The sequence below is a fragment of the Salvia miltiorrhiza genome, chromosome 2 (genome assembly GCF_028751815.1).
Source record: "Salvia miltiorrhiza cultivar Shanhuang (shh) chromosome 2, IMPLAD_Smil_shh, whole genome shotgun sequence".
Taxonomy (NCBI): domain Eukaryota; kingdom Viridiplantae; phylum Streptophyta; class Magnoliopsida; order Lamiales; family Lamiaceae; genus Salvia; species Salvia miltiorrhiza.
In genome coordinates, this window is record NC_080388.1 from 33,979,512 (window position 1) to 34,007,095 (window position 27,584).

General features: G+C 35.7%; 4 long non-coding RNA genes across 4 annotated transcripts; 2 read left to right on the forward strand and 2 right to left on the reverse strand.

Moving 5' to 3' along the window:
• Positions 1 to 410: 410 nt before the first annotated feature.
• On the reverse strand, positions 411 to 2,159 carry LOC131012111 (uncharacterized). Its single transcript, XR_009097204.1, has 2 exons — positions 2,026 to 2,159; positions 411 to 1,949 (listed from the first exon to the last, which is right to left on the reverse strand). It is a non-coding gene; the product is annotated as an uncharacterized LOC131012111 (long non-coding RNA).
• Positions 654 to 2,360, forward strand: LOC131012112 (uncharacterized). Its single transcript, XR_009097205.1, has 2 exons — positions 654 to 1,565; positions 1,983 to 2,360. It is a non-coding gene; the product is annotated as an uncharacterized LOC131012112 (long non-coding RNA).
• An 8,281-nt stretch (positions 2,361 to 10,641) lies between these two features.
• On the reverse strand, positions 10,642 to 12,390 carry LOC131012113 (uncharacterized). The gene is made up of 2 exons (XR_009097206.1): positions 12,257 to 12,390; positions 10,642 to 12,180 (listed from the first exon to the last, which is right to left on the reverse strand). It is a non-coding gene; the product is annotated as an uncharacterized LOC131012113 (long non-coding RNA).
• On the forward strand, positions 10,853 to 12,587 carry LOC131012114 (uncharacterized). The gene is made up of 2 exons (XR_009097207.1): positions 10,853 to 11,796; positions 12,214 to 12,587. It is a non-coding gene; the product is annotated as an uncharacterized LOC131012114 (long non-coding RNA).
• The last annotated feature ends 14,997 nt before the right edge of the window (positions 12,588 to 27,584 follow it).

The window sequence follows — 27,584 nt, forward strand, 5'->3', positions numbered from 1 at the left end:
CATAAGGCAGCCTAATAATTAATTAAGTAAAAATGGGCTTGAATAATTAACATGAGAGGCCCAATTGAAAATATTCATCGGCTCAAGTAATTAAATAAATCTTGGCCCAATAAATAAATAATTAACAATTGGGCTAAGTTTAAATCAAGTATGCAAGGCCCAACTGCAATTAAATAAATAAGGTCCAACTGAAATAATCGTTCAACCCATTCTACTCTATTAAAATCGGCCCAAATGAAACAATAACCGGCCCAACAATATACATATGGAATTTGGAAATAGAAGTCTATTAATAATAATATCTCAGCCCAATTCTTATAGAATAATTAAAGCCCATCCTTTTAAAATAATTCGGCCCAAAAACAATTACTATAGGAGCCCAAAATTAAACAAAACAGGAGCCCAATTCATACAAAAATGCAGTTGGGTTTTAAATAAAAGAATCGGCCCAGAGAGTTATATAATTCGGCCCAAAGTAAAATAAATCAAAGCCCAATTTTCGGCCCAATTACAATTAAAAGGGAAAAGCCCAAATTAAATAAATAACAAAGGCCCATTAAACTAAAGCCCAAGAGCCCAACTCTCATCTCCCTCAAAATCGATCTCTCTCCCTATAGTCTCAAAATCGGCTCCCTCTCTCTTTTCTCTCTCTCGTTCTCAGCCTCCAGCCGGCTCCGGCGCCTTCTCGTCGCCGGCGCGAGCCCCTGCTCTCCCAAATCGGAAATCACCGCCGCCTCCCTGAACTTTCGATGAGCGGCGGTCGTTTCTTCTCCCAAATCGGCTCAACAGTCAACACAACTCTTTTTTTTCTTTCCTCAAAATCGGAACATCTCTCTCTCTCGATCTGTTTTCGGCGAGGGGTCCAGCGCCGCCGCCGCTGATCACCACGCTGAGCCTCCGTTTGTCTGGACGTCCGCCGCCTCCGCAGCTCCGCCGCGAACGGCCCCGGCGAGGTTGATGCCTCTATTCCCCTATCTCGATCTTCCTCACGCACAGATTCGCGGTCGACCTTAGTTTCCTCTCTATTGAGTGAAACCGTCTCCGCCGCTGTTTTGAAATTCCGGCGACGCCGCCGCCTTCAACGGCTCTGCCCTCTTTCCTCTAGTAACATCAAGTGGAACTCAAATCAGGGCCAAAATCTCCTCGCTTTCTCGGTCTCAACGAAGACACACAATTGGGGAGGAAAGTCGAGCCCCGGTTTCTCCGTCCGAATCGCGGGTCTCCGCCCTTGTTCGACGCCGTCGCGTCCGCCTTGGCCAGAGATCGCCGCACCGCTGAAATCTGTCCTCTGCTCAAGAACCGGGCTCAACCTCATTCTGTCCCTTCTTCTTGGTTCAGGCAAGTTGCCTCTGTAACTTTGGTCAAAGTTGACGCCGCCCTTCGCCCAAAGGTCTCCGCAAATTCCCGTCGTCACCGGGTTCTTTCCCGATCTCGTCTGGCGAGCAGCAGAGCTCTGCCACTGTGGCCGGGGTCTCCTCCGCCGTACTGTGTTGTCGTCGGAGCTCCTTTGTCTCAACGAACAGGCAGTCAGCCTCCGACTGATTCCGAAGTTCTCATCGACGAAGGTTGGTCCCCATCTCTTGGTATAAATGCAAAAGTAGTAAGCTATGGTTCTTTCTTTCTAGTTCGGTTAACTGATTCTCTTGGTTCCTATTTACCGATTATACAATAGATTAATGGCGTGTGGCTTTGGGACTGCATCGAAAAAGTTCTCACGCATGTATCTTATGAAAAGAATACATATACATATACATATTGATTTCTGCCTAAAGATCATATGAGTTTGCTAAGTCTCCTTATGAAAATATATACTCGTTGTATGCTTAGTATCATTTAATCGATCATGCTTGTTGGATGAAAAACGAATGGATTGAATGAGCTGAGCCTAGTGTTTACCTTGTAAAATGTTATATGTTTGAGGCTGTTTGTTGATTTCAGCAGGAGAAGAACTGAAATAAAGATGGTTCCTTTATCATATGCAGGAGGAATCAAGAACAGGATGGTGAAAACTTAAGACCGGCTTACCTCTTCGAAGTTCCGGTAGAAGCTTTGCAAGCTCTATCTCTTTCCCTCAATTTTCTGGTGTCTAAGGGAGAAACAAAGGGTTGTTGGCTGATATAGATGGGTGGAGGCGTAAAGTGGCTGCCTTGCGTGAATTGGGGGCTGCAGAGGGGAATGTTGCTGCTGTAGCAGCCCTTTTGCACACACGTTTTTTTTTTCTTCCTACTCTCTCTTTTCCTTCTTTTCTTTTGATAAAGTAGCTTTTCCTTCTTTTCTTAAAGTAGCAAAAGATTGTAAAAGGTGATAGGTTGCAAAGTGATGTGATTGAATGAAATAAATCTTCTCTATTGGTAAATCTATATCTGTTATTAATCTCGGGTCTTGCTAAAAAAAAATACATAATACTCTAAAAATTCTCATATTTTGATCGCTGACTTCTCATCTATTAACATCGTGACTCGTAGAATAAATTTAAATTAAATTCGTAGATTTAATTCACTTCACAAGCTGAAATAAATCCACGACTCAAGTGATAAAGTTAAATACATAGAAATGATATTTCTATTACAAATAAAATAATAACTTGACTTCGCTAAGTCAATTATCATTCTGAAATAAATCACTGACTACTCAATAATTCAATCGTGGTCATCTCAGGTAATGACATCTAATTCAGAACTCTGAGCTAAATTAACTGAATATTAATCACTGGATTAAATCAACTGAAAGATGTAAAAATAAATATTGCATTTATTGCTCTTAATCATAAAATAAAATAGCGGCTACTACATACTACCCCTCTTAACAAAAATTTCGTCCCGAAATTTGCATATCATTGCAAAAAGGTTCTGGGTACTCTCTCATCTTGATTTCTGTCAGACTATCTCAATCACCTCATTCATCGTGTCTGATCCTAAAATTTTCCTTACACCTACTTTATCTCAGTAGAGTGGTGATCTATATTTTCTTCCATGCATTGCCTCATAAAGCGCCATATTGATTGTTGCCTGATAACTATTATTGTAGGCAAACTCAATCAACGACATCACTGTTCATCACTTCCACCTTTGCCTTGTACTACTTTTAACGTGTCTTCGAGAGTCTGAATTATTCTCTCAACCATCTATATGTTTGTGGGCAAAAGGTGGTACTGAAATTTAACCTTGTGCCTAATTTCTTCTATAAGTTCATACATAATCTGGATGTAAACTTCGAATCTCAGTCCAAAGTGATTGACACGAGCATATCGTGGAATGCACAATTTCTCAAACATATAATTGACCTAACTTGTCTGATCCGTATGTGATCGGTATTAATATAAAACGAGCTCATTTCGCAAGTCGCTCCACTATTACCCAGATGGCAGCACTCCCTCTTTTCGACTTCGTAAACTAGTCACGACATCTGTTGCAAAGATGGCAGCACTCCCTCTTTTCGACTTCGTAAACTAGTTACGACATCTGTTGCAAAGTGCTCTAACTTCCATTATGAAATCTCCAATGGTTGAAATTTTTCATATGGTCTATGGTGCAAGGCCTTCACTCGTTGGCATGCTAGGCATCTCTCAACAAGTGTAGCTATATCTTTCCATCGGAATTCTTCTTTCAAGTCTTTGTACATTTTATACTTCCCGGGTGGCCAGTATATGGCGTGTCATGAGCTTCGCTCATTATCTCATCTCTGAATTGTTCATCGTGTGAACACACACAATCTTTGATCAACATCCACGCATTATCCACGTCTCATGATACGTCTCCTGATCTTATTGCTAAACATATTTTCTCCAAGGTCTCATTCCCATTTTTTTTTTTTTTTTCGCATTATCAGCTTTCCTATAAAGTTGGGTATTATTACCATCGTGGCAATAATCCCTTCTACAGATTCTAGTGGTTGAACCACTTCTAAATTCATTCTACTAAAATCTTTCATGGGTTCCTCTTCCTGAGTGAGGGGAGATCCCAACTTAAGTTGAGTCTTACGACTCAAGGAGTCGTCTACCTTGTTAGCTTTGCCTGGGTGGTAGTTAATACTACAGTCGCGGTCCTGCGCTAGTTCGAGCCATCTTTACTGTCTCATGTTAAGGTCTTCTTGCTAAAAAAAATATCTCGAAAAAGTATTTCAAACTTTTATGGTCTTTACTGCAGTTAATTCTAGTTTATGAGTTGGCTAGTTCAATTCATGTGGTTAATGCTATCGTGATGCGTATGTTGCCACTCTTCCTTCTTGCGTTAACATGCAACTAAGTACTCTCCTTGGACACGTCTGTATAAATCATATATTCTTTGTTAGCTACTGGAACAGCTATGGTTAACTTCTCCTTGAGCTTCTTGAAATCTTTTTTTTTTTTTTTTTTTTTCACAGACTCTTGTCCAAAGAAATTTAATTCCCTTCCTGAGTAATAGGGTCATTGGTCTTGCTATTTTGGAAAATCCTTCTATGAATCTCTGATAGCAACTTGCTAGTTCCAAGAAACTTCTTATCTCATTAGGGTTAGTAGGCGATTTCCATTCGCGCACCGCTTGCACTTTCTCAGGGTCCACTTTAATCCCTTCTGATGACACAATATGTCCTAAAAACGTGACTTCGCTGAGCCAAAACTCGCACTTGCTGAATTTGGCATAAAGGCGCTCCGTCCTCAACGTTTCTAGGATAATTTTCAAATGTTCCTCATGGTCTTTCTCTTTTTTTTTTCGAGTAGATTAGGATGTCATCTATGAATACCAAAACAAATTTGTCTAAGTACGGATGGAACACCCGATTCATGAGGTCCATGAACACGGCTAGCGCGTTGGTTAGCCCGAATGGCACAACTACAAATTCGTAGTGGTCATACCTAGTTCGAAACGCCGTCTTAGGTACATCTTCTGGTCGAATCTTTAGCTGGTGATAACCAGACCGCAAATCAATCTTCGAGAACACGCTTGCTCCCTTGAGCTGGTCGAAAAGGTCATCTATCCTTGGTAAAGGATATTTGTTCTTAAGTGTCACTTTGTTCAGTTCTCTATAGTCTATGCACATTCGCAATGTGCCATCCATTTTCTTCACGAAAAGTACGGGTGCACCCCAAGGTGATACACTTGGCCTAATGAATCCAAGTTCCAAAAGTTCTTGCAGTTGTATCTTGAGTTCTTCCAACTCTTTAGGAGCCATCCGGTACGGTGCCTTTGAAGTGGGAGCTGTCGGGGGCTCCAAATCAATGGTAAACTCAATTGGTCTGTCCGGTGGTGGCCCTGACAGAATCTCTGGAAATACATCTGAAAATTCCCGTACAATTGCTACATCTTCTATGCCCTTCTCAGCTCCAAGTTCTCCGTGTAAATACACGAGGTAGGCTGGGTGTCCCTTCTTCATCATTTTCGTTGCTTGTAGGGCGGAGATGATCATCTTTCTTCTCCACATACTAATTCCGTGGAAATGTGACGGTTCCCTTCCTGGAGATCGGAATGATATCCGTCTTTCATTACATAGGATGGTGGCGTAATTCTCAGCCAGCCAGTTCATTCCTAGAATTATGTCCACGTCTCCCATCGGTATAACATACGAGTTGTTCACTCCAACTTGAATAATTTTTATGCTTAGCTCTAAATTCAAGCACACATGTGCTATTATTGTTGTTGTTGCTATCGCTGGTGTGGTTACTGCTCTTGGTATGGTTGGGCAAAGCTTGGATTGCTCAAATGCAGATTCTGAACAGGCGAGTTTAGCCTGAGACCCGCCCTTTGTTGCTTATTCGGGTAACGATTTGTATAATGTTCATTTCAGTTACTATGCAACAACCTTCATTACCAGTACTGGAGAGTTTCCCATGGTTCTTGTTCCACTTTGGGCAGGGTGGAATCCCATACTTGTTATCCCACATCTGTTTTGAGGTGTCATAGCCACGTTCCTGTGACGTCTGCCCCTGCCATGGCCCTTTCCTTATCTTGGCCAGGGTTACTATATCCCATTCTCTTTTTCTTTCTCAAAAGTTTTGAGCCCGAGTTTGTGGAGGTGCAGACGTACGCGCAGTTGCTGGTCTCTCTCCCAGCATTGCTGCCTCAATGCATAACGCTTTGCTAAGCGACTCCACGTAAGACAATCCACCATGGCTTGCCCAAGCCATTCTAATCTCGTGCCTCAGTCCGACACAGAATTCTTTTAACCATCTTTCCATATGTGTCTACTTGCTCTAGCGCATATCTTGACGTATCGCAGAACATCATGCCGTATGGAGTAATTGTTGTTCTTCCTTGCTTCGGATTGTAAAATTCCATTTCTTTCTTTTTGCGATAGCTTTTGGGTGTATACTTGTCATATATTACAGTCTTAAACTATTCCCACGTTAAATTTCCCAACTACTCAATTGTCATTGTCTTCCTCCTTGCTTCCCACCATAAGTCAGCTGAAAGGATACTCAAGTAAGACGTTCCAGATCTGTGCAGCGCAAGAAATTGAAGATGCGCTCACTAGCTTGTACCCAAGTCTCAGCCTTTGTTGGATCTCCTATCCTATCGAAGACAGGTGGGTTTCCTCGTAGAAATAGTTATTCTATTCTACGTTTTTGTTGTATGGTTAGTGGCGTTATATTGATCTAGCCATGGTACTGGGCCTTTTTCATTATCTCGTGGAATTCTTCCTCTTCTACTCGGACTCCCTTGTTTTGGTGGCGTACTGATGAGTTGACACGTAGTCATCAATACATACATATGCATATCCTCACTTCTGTAAACCGTTTCTTGATTCTCAAATCTTGCTCACACTCTTCCTCGTGCAAGCATATAAGTAAAATGTGGCGGACTTGACTTGCCGCAAAAGATCGATAAGGTCGCTAAAAAGACATAAGAAAATTGTTTCGATGAGAACTTCTACATTAACATATGGATCTAGATGTATTGATCTATCCAAGTACTACTCATGATGAACTGGCTGTCTAGCAATGCCATCACCAACTAATTTGGTCATGGAACCAGTTTTTTTTTTTTTTTTTTTTTTTACTAATACTAGTTAAACATAATTAAGCCAACATAGGGGCATACAAAAACATCATAACAATCATTGTTTTCAAAAAAAATAATAACATTCTACCAAATCCATAAGAGATGGTCTAGCTGCATCATGTGATTGACCCTTGGGTCGAGGCATACTTGTTTGATGGATTTAATCTGGTGAATACTTGTTTGTCTTTAGGTCACCGGAAATCTACTAACAACTAACAAACCACAATGATTAAAGTCACAAATGGCAATTACGCAAAGTGAAGTGAATCAACAATTTTGTCAGACGATTGAAAAGAAATGGCCTTAGGGTAGAAATGAATTGACTAAAAGGTCAAAACGAAATGACCTAATAATCTGAACCCGCTTGGCTTTTCAGATGAAAGTTTAAATATATAGGTTTAGAGACCCATATATGACGACTACTGATATTTTGGTCATGTGGACTGGCCAGGTCCGACACAACTACTTCTCAGTCACTCGGAAATACTTTTCCGAACTTGGCAACTCTTGTTCATTGGCTGCAAAAGGTATATTTGGTCTAAAATCACTACTTTCTTCTTAACATCTTGAACATGTCCTTGAGAATATTCTAGAGCTTCTCAAACTTGGAGTCTGCCTCCTAGTTTAATGAAATAAGGTAGGCTCGACCTTACTCAACAATCTTCCTCTACATGATCTTTATGTAGTACTTCTAGTACTTAGTGTTTTCTTCGCATAGTGCTTGAAATGCAACCATATAATTTGAAGTACTATTCCGTGTTATTGCAAAAGACCTTCTGAATCATCACACATTCAATAAGGAAATAGTTTTTGCTCATCTGAGCACCTTTATAGGGTATGTGTCACCATATGTAATGCTAAGTCATGGAATGACCTTAGTCAATGCTCTCATTCCGGCTACCAGACTAAATACCTAATCCAAGACGTTCTAACTGAGGCGATGTCCTCGATAGGTTAAGATATGTATACTTATCTTGAGTATATCCTTATGGTCTCATTAGAATCTTAATTCATTTGTTTCAGCATTGATCCACTGTCGGCGCTTCTAGCTATTATTAAACTATGAACCATCTTCGAGAACTTCTCAAGTCTTACCCACTTGAGTAAACTTTTATGATCAATCATAATGGTTGGTAATTGTTAGTACCCATATCACATCTCGTCTTTCCAATTCGTAGTAGGTGATCGTAATCAATAGGGATTCTCAGTCATGTCCTCATCTAATATGATAGGTACTGTAAGCAGAATGGTTCCGAATATCTGAAACTATAAGCTGATAGCTTTAATCGAATTATTAACATCATATACAAAGCATTTTGACCCCTCGTAAGTCTAACTCTGAAGTTCATTGATGAATCATGAAAGTTATCCTCAAGTCATAGCTAGTGATAATCGAGGCTAGAAGTGAGTCTCAACTTATTAGGGATTAGCTAACTGATTACATAAGTCACACTCATCGCTATAAGCAATATCATACTTAAACTATCATTGAATAAGGCAGTAGTTGATTAGGTTTTCCGTCTTGCGTGAACAACCTGAATGAAGAACAATGCATGCGTCAGTGATTCGTGCGTGGCACTCCGCTTGCACTACTTTCATTGGATTCTCTTCCTCTTTCTTAGCTCTTCACCATGGCTATAGTGATATATAACTGAGTTTCTAGCTTTTATTGTTCTTCTCGTAACAGTGATCATGCATTCTTAATGCATCTAAGTTTATTGAGATATCTAATCAATCAATAAAGCATAAAACTTGAATGTAAGCATCAGTACATTCATATAGAACGTGAACTTCTCAATGTTTTAAAATCATTACCACCTTCTTTCTTGCTGAGCATGACGATGTGATGAAATGATGAGCTTTGGTTGACTGACTCATATATACTAGTGATCATACTAGAAAAATGGGCTAACTCTAGGGTTCAGAGCAAAGGAACTGCTCTGATACCACTCTGTCACGACCGGACCTAATTATGGATAATTAAGCCGGGGAACCCGTGACTAATGGAGGGAGATTAGAAGCGGGGTAGAAAGGGGGATAATCAAACAAGGAAGGATCGCATTTCATTATTGTTAACAAAAGGGATATTTATAATATAACGGAGGTTTAGTCATATAGACTCAAATAACTAGTAAGTTCGGATAACTCCGACTTAGCCAAAATAACATAAAACTTCTGAGTACGCAGCGGAATAAGGTTCTGAATACATGTATGAAGACATGTATCCCTAGAGTTCATTAATACATAATAAGACAAAAGAAACCCGCTCGTCACTTCATCACCATCGGCAACTGCTCAACCTGCACATTTAGAAATATATGCAGGGCTTGAGTACAAAAGTACTCAGTGGGCACGTATGCCTAAGTATAAAAATACATGCTTCAAAACTGTAAATTGTCATGCCATCATAAACAGTACAGCAAAGGAGTTTTTCGCTAAAAAGGCCCAAGCTTACTAAATTCATTTGTGATTCTTAAAGTTCGTCTGCAGACTAAGTTCTCTTGTAATCTATCATATCTGGAACTGTGTGCCGGAGAGGTGGCCACCTCTCACGGTCACTTGACCGGCCAACCCGCTAGATGACTCACGGTCACTGGTGTACACTAGCCCTGGCAGGATAGCTATCAACTGCTCAGGACCCGAATTCGATTGCATCATTGGCAAAGCCAAAGCAGATAGATATCATACTAAAATTTAAACATTTTATGGCAAGACAATACTTGAAATAACTTTAACTCAGAGATTTTGTCATGAAATAACTTGCTTGAACGTAACATTTAAACTCATTTGATATATATGAAAGTAATGCCCACCTGATAGCAAAGCTTTACTACAGATTAATGACTCCTTGACGAGCTCTTATTCTTGCTCTCGACCTTTAATCCGAGAAAATAACGTAAGACTTTAAATCGAGGAAAAATTCTCAATTAAATGAGAATGCGTAATTTAACTATGCATGAATCTCGTATGCATGAACTATTATTCTGAGATAATAATCAGGGAATTCTCTATTGTTAATCCAGATTATCGGATTTAAACAAAAGCTAAGTCTCGTCTCATGAAGCCGGATAATTAACAAAAATTAATCCGTTCTCTTCGGGGTGTTCTAATCCGTCAATTAAATAAACCCCGCTCCTCGTAGTCAAAAGAAAATAAATAAATACTTCAGCTTATTCGCTTTATAACCTCATAATTAATCGGCTTAATAAATAGGAATAAGTAATGTTATAAGATTAAATAATTAAAAGGCTCAACATAAGGCAGCCTAATAATTAATTAAGTAAAAATGGGCTTGAATAATTAACATGAGAGGCCCAATTGAAAATATTCATCGGCTCAAGTAATTAAATAAATCTTGGCCCAATAAATAAATAATTAACAATTGGGCTAAGTTTAAATCAAGTATGCAAGGCCCAACTGCAATTAAATAAATAAGGTCCAACTGAAATAATCGTTCAACCCATTCTACTCTATTAAAATCGGCCCAAATGAAACAATAACCGGCCCAACAATATACATATGGAATTTGGAAATAGAAGTCTATTAATAATAATATCTCAGCCCAATTCTTATAGAATAATTAAAGCCCATCCTTTTAAAATAATTCGGCCCAAAAACAATTACTATAGGAGCCCAAAATTAAACAAAACAGGAGCCCAATTCATACAAAAATGCAGTTGGGTTTTAAATAAAAGAATCGGCCCAGAGAGTTATATAATTCGGCCCAAAGTAAAATAAATCAAAGCCCAATTTTCGGCCCAATTACAATTAAAAGGGAAAAGCCCAAATTAAATAAATAACAAAGGCCCATTAAACTAAAGCCCAAGAGCCCAACTCTCATCTCCCTCAAAATCGATCTCTCTCCCTATAGTCTCAAAATCGGCTCCCTCTCTCTTTTCTCTCTCTCGTTCTCAGCCTCCAGCCGGCTCCGGCGCCTTCTCGTCGCCGGCGCGAGCCCCTGCTCTCCCAAATCGGAAATCACCGCCGCCTCCCTGAACTTTCGATGAGCGGCGGTCGTTTCTTCTCCCAAATCGGCTCAACAGTCAACACAACTCTTTTTTTTCTTTCCTCAAAATCGGAACATCTCTCTCTCTCGATCTGTTTTCGGCGAGGGGTCCAGCGCCGCCGCCGCTGATCACCACGCTGAGCCTCCGTTTGTCTGGACGTCCGCCGCCTCCGCAGCTCCGCCGCGAACGGCCCCGGCGAGGTTGATGCCTCTATTCCCCTATCTCGATCTTCCTCACGCACAGATTCGCGGTCGACCTTAGTTTCCTCTCTATTGAGTGAAACCGTCTCCGCCGCTGTTCTGAAATTCCGGCGACGCCGCCGCCTTCAACGGCTCTGCCCTCTTTCCTCTAGTAACATCAAGTGGAACTCAAATCAGGGCCAAAATCTCCTCGCTTTCTCGGTCTCAACGAAGACACACAATTGGGGAGGAAAGTCGAGCCCCGGTTTCTCCGTCCGAATCGCGGGTCTCCGCCCTTGTTCGACGCCGTCGCGTCCGCCTTGGCCAGAGATCGCCGCACCGCTGAAATCTGTCCTCTGCTCAAGAACCGGGCTCAACCTCATTCTGTCCCTTCTTCTTGGTTCAGGCAAGTTGCCTCTGTAACTTTGGTCAAAGTTGACGCCGCCCTTCGCCCAAAGGTCTCCGCAAATTCCCGTCGTCACCGGGTTCTTTCCCGATCTCGTCTGGCGAGCAGCAGAGCTCTGCCACTGTGGCCGGGGTCTCCTCCGCCGTACTGTGTTGTCGTCGGAGCTCCTTTGTCTCAACGAACAGGCAGTCAGCCTCCGACTGATTCCGAAGTTCTCATCGACGAAGGTTGGTCCCCATCTCTTGGTATAAATGCAAAAGTAGTAAGCTATGGTTCTTTCTTTCTAGTTCGGTTAACTGATTCTCTTGGTTCCTATTTACCGATTATACAATAGATTAATGGCGTGTGGCTTTGGGACTGCATCGAAAAAGTTCTCACGCATGTATCTTATGAAAAGAATACATATACATATACATATTGATTTCTGCCTAAAGATCATATGAGTTTGCTAAGTCTCCTTATGAAAATATATACTCGTTGTATGCTTAGTATCATTTAATCGATCATGCTTGTTGGATGAAAAACGAATGGATTGAATGAGCTGAGCCTAGTGTTTACCTTGTAAAATGTTATATGTTTGAGGCTGTTTGTTGATTTCAGCAGGAGAAGAACTGAAATAAAGATGGTTCCTTTATCATATGCAGGAGGAATCAAGAACAGGATGGTGAAAACTTAAGACCGGCTTACCTCTTCGAAGTTCCGGTAGAAGCTTTGCAAGCTCTATCTCTTTCCCTCAATTTTCTGGTGTCTAAGGGAGAAACAAAGGGTTGTTGGCTGATATAGATGGGTGGAGGCGTAAAGTGGCTGCCTTGCGTGAATTGGGGGCTGCAGAGGGGAATGTTGCTGCTGTAGCAGCCCTTTTGCACACACGTTTTTTTTTTCTTCGTACTCTCTCTTTTCCTTCTTTTCTTTTGATAAAGTAGCTTTTCCTTCTTTTCTTAAAGTAGCAAAAGATTGTAAAAGGTGATAGGTTGCAAAGTGATGTGATTGAATGAAATAAATCTTCTCTGTTGGTAAATCTATATCTGTTATTAATCTCGGGTCTTGCTAAAAAAAAAATACATAATACTCTAAAAATTCTCATATTTTGATCGCTGACTTCTCATCTATTAACATCGTGACTCGTAGAATAAATTTAAATTAAATTCGTAGATTTAATTCACTTCACAAGCTGAAATAAATCCACGACTCAAGTGATAAAGTTAAATACATAGAAATGATATTTCTATTACAAATAAAATAATAACTTGACTTCGCTAAGTCAATTATCATTCTGAAATAAATCACTGACTACTCAATAATTCAATCGTGGTCATCTCAGGTAATGACATCTAATTCAGAACTCTGAGCTAAATTAACTGAATATTAATCACTGGATTAAATCAACTGAAAGATGTAAAAATAAATATTGCATTTATTGCTCTTAATCATAAAATAAAATAGCGGCTACTACAAAAGGCATCAAATCAGTACCTAAAATCTATATAATCATCCATTTCCGACCAACTACCATGAGCAATATTATCCATCACACGCATACAAGACCTATTGCTAAGATCAACTACAAATTCCCTCGGCTTGTAGCCCAGTTCACTTGCATTCATGAGTTGACTTTTAATGCTACCTTTCGGAGCTTCCTGCACCGGCTTCTTTTTCGAACCTTTTGTGCGGCCAGGTCCTCGCTTCTTGGAGAGCATTTCCATCCCCTGACTAACCCGTTCTTCTAACCGTGTAAGGCGACTAGCAATATCCTCCAACTGCATATTAAGTAACAACCTCTTCCCCACGCTGACCTTTGCTGCTCCCGGAGTCTTCCTCTCCTATGAAAGCCGTGGCTCCCTTAACAGTCGACGCCAAAACATCATGTCGCTTAGGGGTGCAATGAGCCTCCTGAAAATCATCAGCTTTCCCACAGGTCTCCGCATTCATGCGCTCCACACCAACCTCCGCAGTTTTATTTAGAGACATATCGGGAGACTCAACAACAAAGTTTTCGTCCACCTCGTCATTGTCTATTTCGGCCACCTTCTCATCATCATCTTCATTACGAAGCACGCTATAACAGTTTTCCAATCCAACCGGCAGAAGATCACTATCCTTGACTTTGGTGTCATTAACCTGTTCCTTATGCTGCCAAGCAAGCTTGGGATCCTTCTTAGCAGCTCCTTTATGATTCTCCTCAACTTGATCAGCCGCCTCCTCGTTTTTCTGATTGCCCTTTACTTTCGCAGCTCTCCGGCATTTATCCGTGGAATGACCAGTGATTTTACAACGAGAACAGAACAATGGCATAGATTCGAAACCAAATTCAACGTAGAAAGAATTATTACCATCATCGATGTACATTGAATTGAGAAGAGGCAGAGCCATATCGATTTCCACAAGGACCCTAGCGAAGTGCCTCACTTGGCCATTAGTAGAAACGTTGTCAATACGCAACGGATGTCCTAGGGCACGACCAATATTAGCAATGATAACTAGAGTCCATAATTCCACCGGGAGATAATACACCCTTACCCAAACTTGCGCAAGAGATGAGGTTTCCTTATAAGGATCAAAGTATCTGCACCATTCGCGAAGACGGACGTAACCCGTTGAAAGCTGGAGAACCGCGTTTCCTTTTGCCTTTTTTTTGCTTCCAGCGTCTTGAATTTGATAGTAAAAAAACCCTTAGCCATATGAATGAATTGGCAATCCGAGCACTGCCAGAGACGCTGCAACTCTAGTGTAATATCCGCAAATGTACGCGGCTTGTCGCCTTTGCGAATGATCATCATTCCGATCAAAGTAAACTGGAATTCATCAAGACGTTGATACTCGGATTTCGGGATCGATAAAGTAACGACCTCCCCCTCACGTTTCGAATGAAGGGTACGAAGGCCATAAGCAGGAAAATCCGGCTTCTTGACCACGGTAGGCCGAACTTTCGCGGCATAAGAGATCACAAGTTCGCCAGACGACGGGACTACCTGTTCCGAGTCATTTAAGCCTCCAGAATGAGCCTTTTCAATAGCCTTCTCCCGATTAGATGGGGAGGAACAACCCCCGATCAACTGTTGTGATGTATCAGCATGAGGTGGCAGCTGCAGAGAGTGCTTCTTAGAGGTGTCGAATTGTATTCAATGTAATACTCCCTCCGTCCATGATATTGTTTCTACTTTTAATATTTTGATCCATTCATGATATCATTTCCACTTCTATTTATAGTTGTAGGATCTACAAATTTTCACTCATAATAATAGTCACTACAAGAAAATGTGGCTTTAACGATCGAAAATTCGGTCGTTAATAATATTAACGACCGATTTAACAACCTTTTTCGGTGGTCGTTGTTTGCATCGTCGTTCCGGTCTTAACGATCGTTTTTTCAGTCGTTAAATTTAAAGACCGATTTTTTATTTTTAACGATCGAATTTTCGGTCGTTAAAAATAGAAAAAAAAATAAAAAAAAAATTATTTAATTTTTTTATTAGCGACCGAATTATTTATTTTTACCGAAAATTCGGTCGTTAAAAATAAATAAAAATAATAATTTTTTTTATCTCTGTATCCCACAAGTATTTTAGTATTTCTAATGTATTTTGACCTTAATTGCATACGATTTGACGAACTTCCCAGTGGGTCATCCATCTTAGTTATGCTATAAGTCAAGCACGCTTAACCTTGAAGTTCCTTTCGAGTGATCACCGGTACAGAACACTCGTATTATTGATATATCTAGTACCTATTAATTCATTTAAACTCTATTTCAACATACAATATCATTAATAATTCATAACCTTATAATATGTCGAGATGATATCTAAGACTTATGGTGCCGGCGAAAGATCGACGGTAATATACGATCGAATTTAAAATTATAAAAAATTAATATTATCGTAATTTAAAAAAAATATGAGTATGAAAAATAACAATCAAATAATAATCGTAATATACAATATTATCGTAATAAGTAATTAAATTATTAGATTTATTAATTTATTAGATTTATTATAATTCAATATACAATATCATTCATTTATTAAATAAAGGGTTAATGGCGCCTAAATTACTTGACTATAGTCAAATTTTTATTTGGGTACCAAACTTCAATGTGTGTAAGGGAAATTCCTAAACTATTAATTTGATCTGATTTAGTTACTCCGATCAATTTTCGGCAAGGATATTTTGGGTATTCTATACACGTGTATACTTAAAGTTGTGTTGGAACTATATTCGCGTCCATTTGTCATCCAACTGGATCAAAGTCACACATGACGTCCATGTGTCATTTACTTTTCAACATTTGATTAAAAAAATTAAAATTAAAATCTTCTCTCTCTCCTCATCTTCTCTCTCATCTCCACCTCCCTCTGCTCTCTCTCTCTCTAGCCACCACCAGTATAACAGCAATGGCCAGAGACCAGATCTCCACCTCCACCGGCACAAACTTCCTACTACCCGTCGCCTTCTATCATCGGCGGTGACGCGTACTACCCACCGTCCAACCCTAACCCCTATGGTTTCCCCACTCCGTCGCCGCCTTCAACAGATGCTTTGATTCCTTCTCGGCTCCCTTCTCCTGCAGTTGAAGTTCCCCCTTTCTCTCTAAAACCACACGCCCTCAATTTCCAACAAATCCACAAATTCAATCGCTTAATTTGTTTTCCCATGGATCAAACCCTTCAAGCAATACTTCGAGCAGTTCAGTCTTCTCTCCCGGTGGTGGCTGCGGCTCCGATGATGAGGCGACGGGGGTAGGGAGGCAATTGAGCCCTAAAATATTTGGGCGGCAGAGGAGGGACGACTGGAATTTGTTGGATTTAGCACCGAACGAACGCCGGATGGAACTCACCGGAGGTAGGGATGCAATTGAGCACCGAACGGGACTCAACAGGAACCAATCGACGAATAGCGCCGGAACTCTTTGCCAGTGGACTCTTCACCGGATTTAGCACGGAATTGGACGCCGGTGGATCGACGCTGGTGGGTGGACGCAGGTAGGTGGACGCCGGTGGGTGGGTGCGTGAGGTGATGGTGGTTGGGCGGAAGAATGGTAGCGGATACCCTAATTGGGTTTAATAAAACGACTGTGTTTTAGGCTTAGGTCCGGTGTATCCACGTAGGATTTTCAATAGTCCATAGCATCAATTTTTCGCCGGAAAATTTGCGAAGTAACTAAATCAGATCAAATTAATAGTTTAGGAATTTCCCTTACACACATTGAAGTTTGGTACCCAAACCAGAATTTGACTATAGTCAAGTAATTTACGCGCCATTAAAATAACTTATTATTTTAAAATAATAAAAAATTTGAAAATAAATAAAACAGATGATTTCAAATAATTTATTATTTTAAAATAATAAAATTATTAATGTTTTGAAAATAATGAATCTAATAATTTAATAAAACTATAAATCTAATAATATTCTCAATAATTTAAAAATAAGAATTAAATAGGAAATTAATTAAAATAATTAAATATTTATATATATATATAATAAAAAATAAATATAAATAAAAAATGAAATTAAAAAATTTTAGAATTGAAAAAAATATTAACGATCAATTTTTCGGTCGTTAATAAATAAAAAAAATTAAAAATTAAAAATAAATAAAAAATATAAAATATTTTTAACGACCGAAAATTTCGGTCTTTAAAACAATTTATTTATTTTTGTTAAAAAAATAAAAAAATATTAACGACCGAATAATTTGGTCGTTAATAAAAAATAATAATAATGAAAAAAATTAAAAAAAAAATAAAAAAATATTAACGACCGATTTTAAAAATAAAAAAGTAAAAAGTATATATATATATATATATATATATAATTTAATGACCGAAAATTCTGTTGCTAAAAAAATAAAATATTAAAATAATAATTAACGATTGAATTTCGGTCATTAAAAAATAAAAATAAAAAACATAAAAAAAATCGATTGTGAAATGGTCGTAAATTGGTCGTTAAGGCCGTAAAATTAACGATCGAAAATTTCGATCGTTAATTGCGGTCGTTAGAAGCGTGTTTTCTTGTAGTGAGTGAGATCCAAATTCCACTAATTAACTACAATATCACTATTATCAATTGCTTTTTTTTTTTTTGATAAGGAAAGTAAATATTATAGAACGAAAAGGCACCAGTAGTACCAAGAAGATTACAAAATCACTATTATCAATTGCTATTCCTCATTTTTTCTAAATTGAAATGAAAACGATATCGTAAGTACAACGTCAATGTACATAAAATGATCTAAATGTACGCAAATACGAGATATTTCCCATGGATCGAAGATCCAATGTGGTTTTTCTGCAAAGGTGTAGAAAATTCCGGATTGATGGGAGAAAGTGACCACCAACACTGAATTTTGGAAATGATAAAAAAAAAAAAAAAAAATAAAATAAAATAAAATCCAGTTTACATAAATTATGTACTTCGACAATTTTAAAACCAAATCTTATCAAGAAAAACACTTGATTGGCTACAAATCAACACGAAGAGGCCTAAAAAGATGTGTTTGAAACCTTCGAATTCATTATACTCCAACTTAATTATAAATAATAAAACTAATAAAAACAAACCAAATTCATGCACAAGTATGAGATAGGTAATAAAGTGGAAAAAACATTATCTATTTTCCAGGTGCAATGTATCACGTTAAAAATTCTTGTTTGGACTTTAAACATAATAATTACATAAGCATAAAAAAATTAAAAACAAACTCCAATGAATAATCTCAACTCTAATTTACTTAAATCTTGCAAATTGTCCCTCTACTTCTCCACATCGTCACATGCATCAAACTCTTAAACTTGTATTATTTTGTCAGTCTTCATGAGCTTCTAATCATTACCTAGCGCCCACAATAAAGAATATTTAATTACAATAAGAAAGAGATTTAAATGGGTTGTTATAGAATCATATGGTTTTAAATTAATTATAGAGCAACAACAACAAGAAAAGATGCTGAATTTGTATTTTAATGTGTAGAAGAAAGTGATAGTGTTTCAAAATACAGTTGGCAATGGCTCCAATTTGTCTGGTGACCTACAGAATTGGTTACATCAAATATCAACAGACAAGCCATGATTAGAAGGGTATGTTAATTGATATCGAGTAATGAATAGTATAGGTTGGGAAATGCCCAAAGTTTTAATCACTATGGACCCCTTTAATTCTACCTTTATTTGTTTTATTTTATTTGTTATGTTGTTTTTCAGCGAGACAGATATCGGAATTCATGAATGCTTTAAATAATGAAATGACAAACATAACATCCTTCATCAAAACATTAAAAAGAAAAAAACATAATATCTTTTATTTCAAAATATATTCGATTTCCTCTACGTCATTTGATAACTCCATAATATAAATATTAAACTAGCATGAATTAATTGGTAAATATATTACTAAATATAAAATCCTTGTTCTTTTGTAGTATATTAGAAATGCGGCTGGTTGCCAACGAGGCCTTGCTCTAATGACAAAGTTGAGGCACTTAAAGACTCTCTTTTATGAGAGATCTTGGTTCAATCCCGCCTGCGTGCGGTGATATTTTTTCACTTTAATTTAGATGGTGTTGTATATCCGTCTATATGCGGTGTTGTATTTTTTGGTATTGAGGTCCCACAAGCAGAGTATCTCTCGCCTGCGTGTGATGATATTTTCCCACTGTTTGAGTGGTGATGAGGTCCCGCCTATCTGCGGGTTAATTACATAATTGATTATATTCAGATATTTGTTGTAATTTCAAAAAAAAAAATGCGGCTGGTTCAAAGTTATTCAAAAATCACCTCGCATTATGAATTTTACTATTATATTAAATATTATAGTACAAGTAATGTGTGTTATTTATTTTCTAACTCGTCCGAATCATATTCTAAACTTGATATATATGTTTTTTTTTTATCTAAACTTTTTTTTTTTTGAGAGAAGGAAAATCTATAGATCAATATTTTCATAAGGAGTGCAAAATCCCCAATATTCCTAACAGACACCTAACTCTGTCCAATTAATATTTTTTAATTTCTTTACTTTTTATTTTTAAGTGAATCTCACTCTACGAATATAAATTATCAATTGAGGGATAAGAAGAACAAAATACACATAAGATCCCTAATTCTTAAAGCTTCAATTAAGGGATTATATTCTTACTGGTAGCCATTATATAAGCAAAACATTTTATAACTCGGGATTGAATCTACGAAAGAACACACATGAATCTTAAAAATATCAATTGCTCAAATTTATTTGTTTATACGTACCTAATAGCTCACAAAGCTTCCACATCAAGTAGGCCGACAAAGACCACAAAAACAATTGTTGGAATGAGAGTATAGGTGGATAAAAACAGGAAAAACCACCATCAATATAAGTCCGTTCATGTACACTTTAACATTATTTCGTTAATTTATTTCTACGTGCAATTGATTAGCTTGGATGCTAATAATTTGAGTAGTTAATATTTTCAAGATTAATGTGTTTATTTCGTAGATTCAATCATGGGTTATAAAATATTTTACTTATATAACCCTCAATTGAAACTTTAAGAACTACATATCTTATACGTATTTTGCTCTTCTTATTCCTCAATTGGCAGTTTATATCCGTAGAGTGGAACCCACTTTATAAAATAATAGACGGAGTTAGGTGTCCGCTAGAACTAAGAGGAATTTTACACTCTTTATGAAATATTGAAGGGCTGAACGTCCAAAATCAAAAAATAAAGAGATAAATATATTAAAAAATTATATGATAGAAGACTATTTGCTACTTCTCCGTTTACATATATACCTACGTACCCCAGCAAAATCATAAGGTAATATAACGAGTTTGATGAATAAATAATAAATCCATTATCCATTATAAGAAAGGATTAATTGTGATTTGGAGGTTAATTATGTTGTGATTACTGATTACAGTACAACTTAGTAATCGTTTGAATTATATATAGCCCCGGTTTTAACTATTTTGCAATTACGAACACCTCCAAAAAATTTCCGGTGAACTCCATCACGTCGTCCAACTAAATTTGAAATTCCGACATGTACACTACATAAGACAACATTGTTTTATTAAAACATTTGAAGAGTTCATCGTGACACCGTATTTAAATTTCTTTAATTAATTATTAATTTATCAAAAAAAACTAATAAATAAATAAATTTTTTTGACGAGAACTCTCAATCTTCTCCACCAACGCGGTCAATTTAATTGTGGTTGCACATATAGAATGTATATAACATATAAATATTCAATGACATGTTAAACAAATTTTGCAGGTCAAATTTGGGGTTATATTAACTATTAAATCGTTGAAACAATTACAAAGTCATAGTCAAATCATTAATTAAGACTATCAATTAATATACGATAAAGTGTAATATATATTTGATTATAATTATTTTTTGATAATTCAACCAATTAATTTTATGACAGGAGGGTGAAATATGATAGTTTAATCTATTAATAAATGATATAATTAAAATTTGTAATACATCTTCCATCTAAAATGTGACATACAAAATAAAAGATTTGTACAATACATCATGAGCCATTGTTTTAAAAAAATTATGCCTTTATTTTGAATCAAACCCTAACAAACAAACCGTAACTATATTAATCACACCATTGTTTTTCAGGGTAAGAGAAACTGTGAAATTTGAACCCTAAGCCTTCCCATGTAGACCGCTCCCTTTATTTTATATAAAAAGTTTTGACTGCTTTGATGTCTCGAATGAATAATCACATTATCTTTCGCTAAATATACAAATATGCACAGTAATTATCAACCTGATTTACTCCATACTTGTAGTATATAATAAGTTTCGTCCAATGAATTAATTAAATCACATTTCGTAATATTCTTTGTCCATACCAAACTTAGGAATGAAACAGTGAGGCCCTTATAAAAATGGAGTTCATCTTTTTAAATCAAATATTTATGGATGAGTAGTAATTAAGTGCAGTGATTGTGACACTCACATGCAACAATTAATAAAATGAACAATTTGCTTGTTATAAGAACTAGAGACAGAGCATATAATAGCATCAGCAGCAGAAAGGATGGAAAATGACAAGCTGTCTCATGAGTAGTTTCTGTTATTACAAAATCTTCATTTTGTTTCTAAGCAAATTCGAAACAAAACAAAAAAATATAAAACTTTCTCAATGTTTTAAAAATTAAATCAGAATCTCCTACCAAACTTATGCTTCAATTCAGTAACATATTATTTATTAACAGCATTCTTGCAATTAAGAAAATAAAATTCAGTTTTTTTAAACAATTCCAGATTGTTGAATGCTTTTATCGAATTATAAATTTTGCAAATTTATGAATTATGTCACTCATTCAATGAACGGAATTACTCCCTCCCATTTTATATACATGTCGTTCTAGTATTTTTTATTAATTTCATATTACATGTCGTTTTAGTTTCGTATTCCATAATTAACCTTGTTAAATAAGGAGGCATTAATTAAATGACCTCTCGTTTATGCTTCCCCATAAGAGAAAATTATCATTAAATGAGGTTAAAAAGGGTCTAATTTTTTTTTATTAAAAAATGTGCAAATGACTAAAACGACATATATATAAAATAGGAGGGAGTATTATTTTGGGACGTCTTTTGGTTTTTCTAAAGAGGAATGAGTTCGACAGATGCTTCTACGGAATATTGAAACCTCTAGAAGGATAAAGACAATTTATTTTTAAATAGATTAAATATTAATAGTATTAGGTAAATAAATATAAAATGCATGAAGTAGTTGTGATTTTATCATTTTTATTGCATTGAGGTAATATAATTAAATGAAATGGAAAAATATATATATGCTCAACCTATAAAAGGAGAGAAAAAATTAAGACATTTAAAATTTAATGATTAATGACGATTAATTTAAGGGGCTAATGGACAGTTAATTTGATTTCATATATCGATTTTAAATTTTTCATAGATTATAACAATAATTTTTTCTTAATTTTTAAAATATTATTAAAATTAACTATAAATTAATTTTAAATTGAGGATTGGAGATGTGATTAAATAATTCACCCAACTTTAAAGTGATAAATAATAATAACTCAATTTGGTGATTAGACGCGGACCAAATTATCAATTACGGATTTAATTATATAAATTAAATATTTAATTAAAATAAATTAATTTATCAATCATACTTTATCACTCAAATCAAGCGTCTCCTAAATATATGAATATAAATATGTGATAGTATTAAAATAGAGGACCTGAATTGCAAGAATGAACCGTGTCACTTGTTATACAATTATGATTTAAAAAACCAAAACATTGTTTTCTTCTTATGTCGAGATAATGTGAGTTGGGTTCATAAAAATGTTGAGGAGCCCAATAGTACTTTGTTTTCTGGGCCCTTATTGATCTGGATCCTTAAATACATGGTCCAATAATAATCTGCAAGAAGAAAACATGTAATGTCATTTTATCTTGAGATCCTATTACACAACATGCTAGTACCTATGTTGCACAGGTGCAAGGGAGCGGGTGCGGAAGCGATACGATTTATGCGGGGATATAGATTTTCAAAAGTTATAATGTGCAATTCGTGAAAAATACGTCTCTTATATTTATATAATATTTTACTATATATGACCGATCAAATTGAAAAAAGAAAAGAACGTTCATAAATTAAATGTTGCATTGCAAACGAGGAGACAACGACAATCTATCTCGTATAGAATCTTCATTGTTGAGGGATCGAAGAGACACAAATAATTGTAGGACAATAAATTGAAGAAATTGCAAAAAAACCCAAAAATAATGAAGTTCTTCAAAACAACCATCAATGCACCCTAAACGCACTCAATTCGGCCGCGAAACAAATTTTCTTTTTTTTGGGGGGGGGGGGGATTCGTCACGTGGCGAATCTCGTGCGAATTTCACGCGAATCGTACCCACACTTACCGCCTGTACATATCCGATACTATAAAGTTCTATTTTATGGAGAATCCGTAGTCATAGGCTAATACTCAGTGATGAATACATTTAATGAGCTCATTGACATGTATACACAACATGATTTTAAAAAGTCAGAAGCGTTGTCATCAACATTAATACAAACCACTCCCTATGATAATGGACTATTTAGATATTGATATTTCACACACACAATAAATTATTTTTATTTTGGCTATTCATGATACAAATTGACTTGGATAGAAATTTCTGTGATAATATAGTTTACCAGGAAAGTTGACATTGGAGATTGTTTAAATGAAAAACGCCAATTAAAAATTTAGATATTGGATTCAATCTTATTTGTGTGCAGTGTAATTATTTTATTTTTGTGTGGATAATGATAGGGCTGTAAACGAGTCAAGCTACTCGTAAGCTATTTGATGTTCGACTCCATAAAAATTTGATCGATAATTTAATGAGCAATTCGTTTAGCTAAACAAGTCAAGCTTGAGTATGACGATACTCGGCCCATTAGCTCGTGAGCAAGCTCGTTAAGTGATTTATCTTAAAAACATAAGATTATTAATTAAATGTCTTATATTTTATACTATAATTAGTAATATTTAGACTAAGTATCTAATTAACATCATTTGTTTACAAGAAAATAGTAAATATATTACATTGTTGTGAATAAAATAACTTATATATTTAAAAAATAACTTATATATTACGAAAATAACTAAAATTTTATATAAAAATTTAAATTTAAAAAGCTCGACTAGGCTCGGCACTATATTCGACTCGATTATAGCTCGATCGACAATTAAACGAGCAACTCGATTAGCTAAACGAGTCAATCTTGAGCAAGACACTATTCGGCTCGACTCGGCTCGATTACACCCCTAGGTAATGGTCTCGTCTGCATGCAATTTTTTTTTTTTTTGTGTGGTGTAGAGGTCTAGTCCCGCCTACGTGCGGTTATTTTTCCACCTTTGTGTGGTGTAGAAGTCTCGTTTGCGTGTGAATAGTTTATTTGATTATATAATAGATACTTTTTGTAATTAAAAAAAAAAAAAACCTTAGCTAATCAGCATTAATTATCCAAAGATTTGATTAAGTGATTGATATTATTTCTTTTTATTAAAAAAAAAATTACATAATTAAATACCTTAAACATGGAAATGGACAAATGGTAAAACTCATCGATACTTAGACAAGGCCAAATCATTTCGCAGGGCAACTATGTGTAACATTAGCATAAGGTCTTGTTTCTCAAATACAGTAATAATGGAGATATTCAGGGTAATTTAGTTCAATGAACATAAAATGCATATATTTATAAAAATAAATATTCTTTAGAGGTAAATATTAAAATAGCCATTATAACTTAAACAAAATTTAATTGTGACCATAAAAATAATAATGTACCCCTTCTATCACTGAAATATTTTACTTTATTTCTTTTTTTTATCCGTTCACAAAACATCTTCGTAATCTAATTTTGAAAACAATTTCACTAATTGTTACCCTTATAATTTGCACATATTTATACACATTGTCACTAATTGACCCACGTTTTTTCATTTTAATTGGTCCATTGGTCAATATCATCATTCTTTCAAAAAATTTGTGAAACATTTTCTCAACTCACACAACTAACTTTTATTAAAATTTGGGACGAATGAAGTATTAAGTAATACTTTCTACTAAAATACCTTTTTATTATTTCAGTTTAAAATTTACTAATAATTTAAAGATATGAACATTTATTTTTAAATTAAAATATTAAAATTTGAAAAAAAAGGATTATTATCATGTATATACACAAAAAAAATCACTTTCTGAAATTTAATACTCCCTCCGTCCACGAAATGAGTATCCATATTTTCTTTCTCGTCCGTCCACGAAATGAGTACTTATTTTCTTTTTTGGCAAGTGTACCCCATACAACCCTTTAATTAATACTCTCAAAAAGTGGGACCCTTATTCTATTCACACTGCACTCAATACATTTCTTAAAACTCGTACCGTCCACAAATGGATACTCATTTCGTGGATGGAGAGAGTATGACTTTTATTTTCTGCTCATAAAGATATGAATTAACGTTTTTTCTGATGTTTGACATCGACAAGGAAAAAACTCTAATTTACTGTTGACATGAAGTCCGAAATACCATGCCATTCATTTATCAATCAAAATAATGAATACAATTACTCTACAATTGCATATACTGCTACTTAGACTTCGTGCGGCCGCCATCGGATGAACATCGTCGACGCCTATATCTTCACCCAAGCAATTTCTTTTTCTATTATTTTATTTCAAAACTCAGTCTTCTTTTATTTGAATAAGATGTTGCGACTATGACAACTACAAGAGAAAGATTAATGTTGGTGCCCAAGACCTTTGTAGTGTCTAAGAGAGTGTTTGGCTGAGCTTATAAATTCTTCAAAACAGCTTATAATTAAGCTCATTCAAAGTGTTTGACAAAATAAGTTTCAAGAGCTTATAAGTTCCCCATAAAATAAGTTTCTCAGCCCAACTTATTTTTTTATAATCTTATATACAATAATCATTTTAGAAATATTTTTCAATTATAATTTATTATTTTCATCATATGTCATTCAAGTTTATTTATCTTCGATTTTCTCTCTCTAAAAAAATATTTTCTCTCTCTAGCAAAGAAATTCTTTTTCCAACTTATAAGCTCAATTATCCAAACACTTTGGCAATTTATAAGCTCTTTAAAATAAACTCAATCAAGTACCCTCTAGATCGATTGGCATGATTACGATGGATCATCAGAGGACGGAGGCTAGTTGGATTTGTTTACTTCTTTTAATTTTTATTCAATTGTTTTTTTTTTCTAGCTTTTTATCAATTACTCAATTCGTCTCTCAAACATCTTCCTAAGGAGGGTGACATGAATTTTAATAATAGTTAATTGTATATTTGATGAGTGAAGAATGAGTTTCACAAAGTGAAGATTGTAAAAATAATTGTTAGTGAAATTATTTTAAAAAATATTTTGGGGACGAACTAAAATAAAAAGAAAGGAAGATGCATGTTTGAGGGAATGAGAGAGTATTATATCAACTATATATGTGTAACAAATATTAAGTGAAAATATTTGCAACATTGCTAGACAATGGGACTACAAATGCTTCTAGGACATCTCCAACCTAATTTTACATCAAACTTAAATCCCAAAAATACTATTTATACATTTCCTCTTCATTTCTTTTTTCTATTTTTCAATCATATCCATATATTTTTTTCTCAAATTATGCATTAACTCACAAAACTTTAAATCATTAATTTCATATAATTATGTTTTACATCATGTACTTTATATATTATAAATGTAATTATAATCATGTATTTGTTAAATTTTGTAATATGTCATGTAATTTATTTATTATTATATTATTAATGTTATTCTAATAATGTATTTACTAAATTTTATAATGCGTCATGTAAATTATTTATTTTTGTACTGATTCATTTTAATAAATAGCCCAACTAACAAATTAATTAAGTATGCTAAAAAAATCTTTACTTAATTCCTATTAATAACATTAATCTAATTATTACTTACGAGGGCCCAAGGCTCAGTTAAAACAAAAAATTAGTCCACTATTATTTTAAAATCGGTCTATGAAATGCAAAATCAAACCTTCCCTATTCTTCACTCACGCACAAATACTCTCTCTCTCTCTCCGACTCTCCCCCTCTCCCTCTCTCTGCGTCGCTCTCGTGCTCCCATCCCCTTCGGCGGAGACTAGGGGTGAGTAAAACCGGATCAAAACCAACGAACCGAACCGAACCGATCGGTTTTTCTGGTCCGGGCCGGTTTTGGTCCATCAGTTGGTCCGGTCCGGTCCTAATTTTGTGGACCAAAGAATTGTCGGTTCGGTTTCGGTCCAGAAGAGGTCAAAACCGATGAAAACCGGACCGAACCGAATATATATATTAAATATATATTTAATATATTTATTAATATTTTTATTATTTCTAATATTCTAAAAATTATATTCTAACCCTAATTCGCCCTAACACTGAATCGATCCCTCTCGGCTCTCCCTCATTTCTCTCC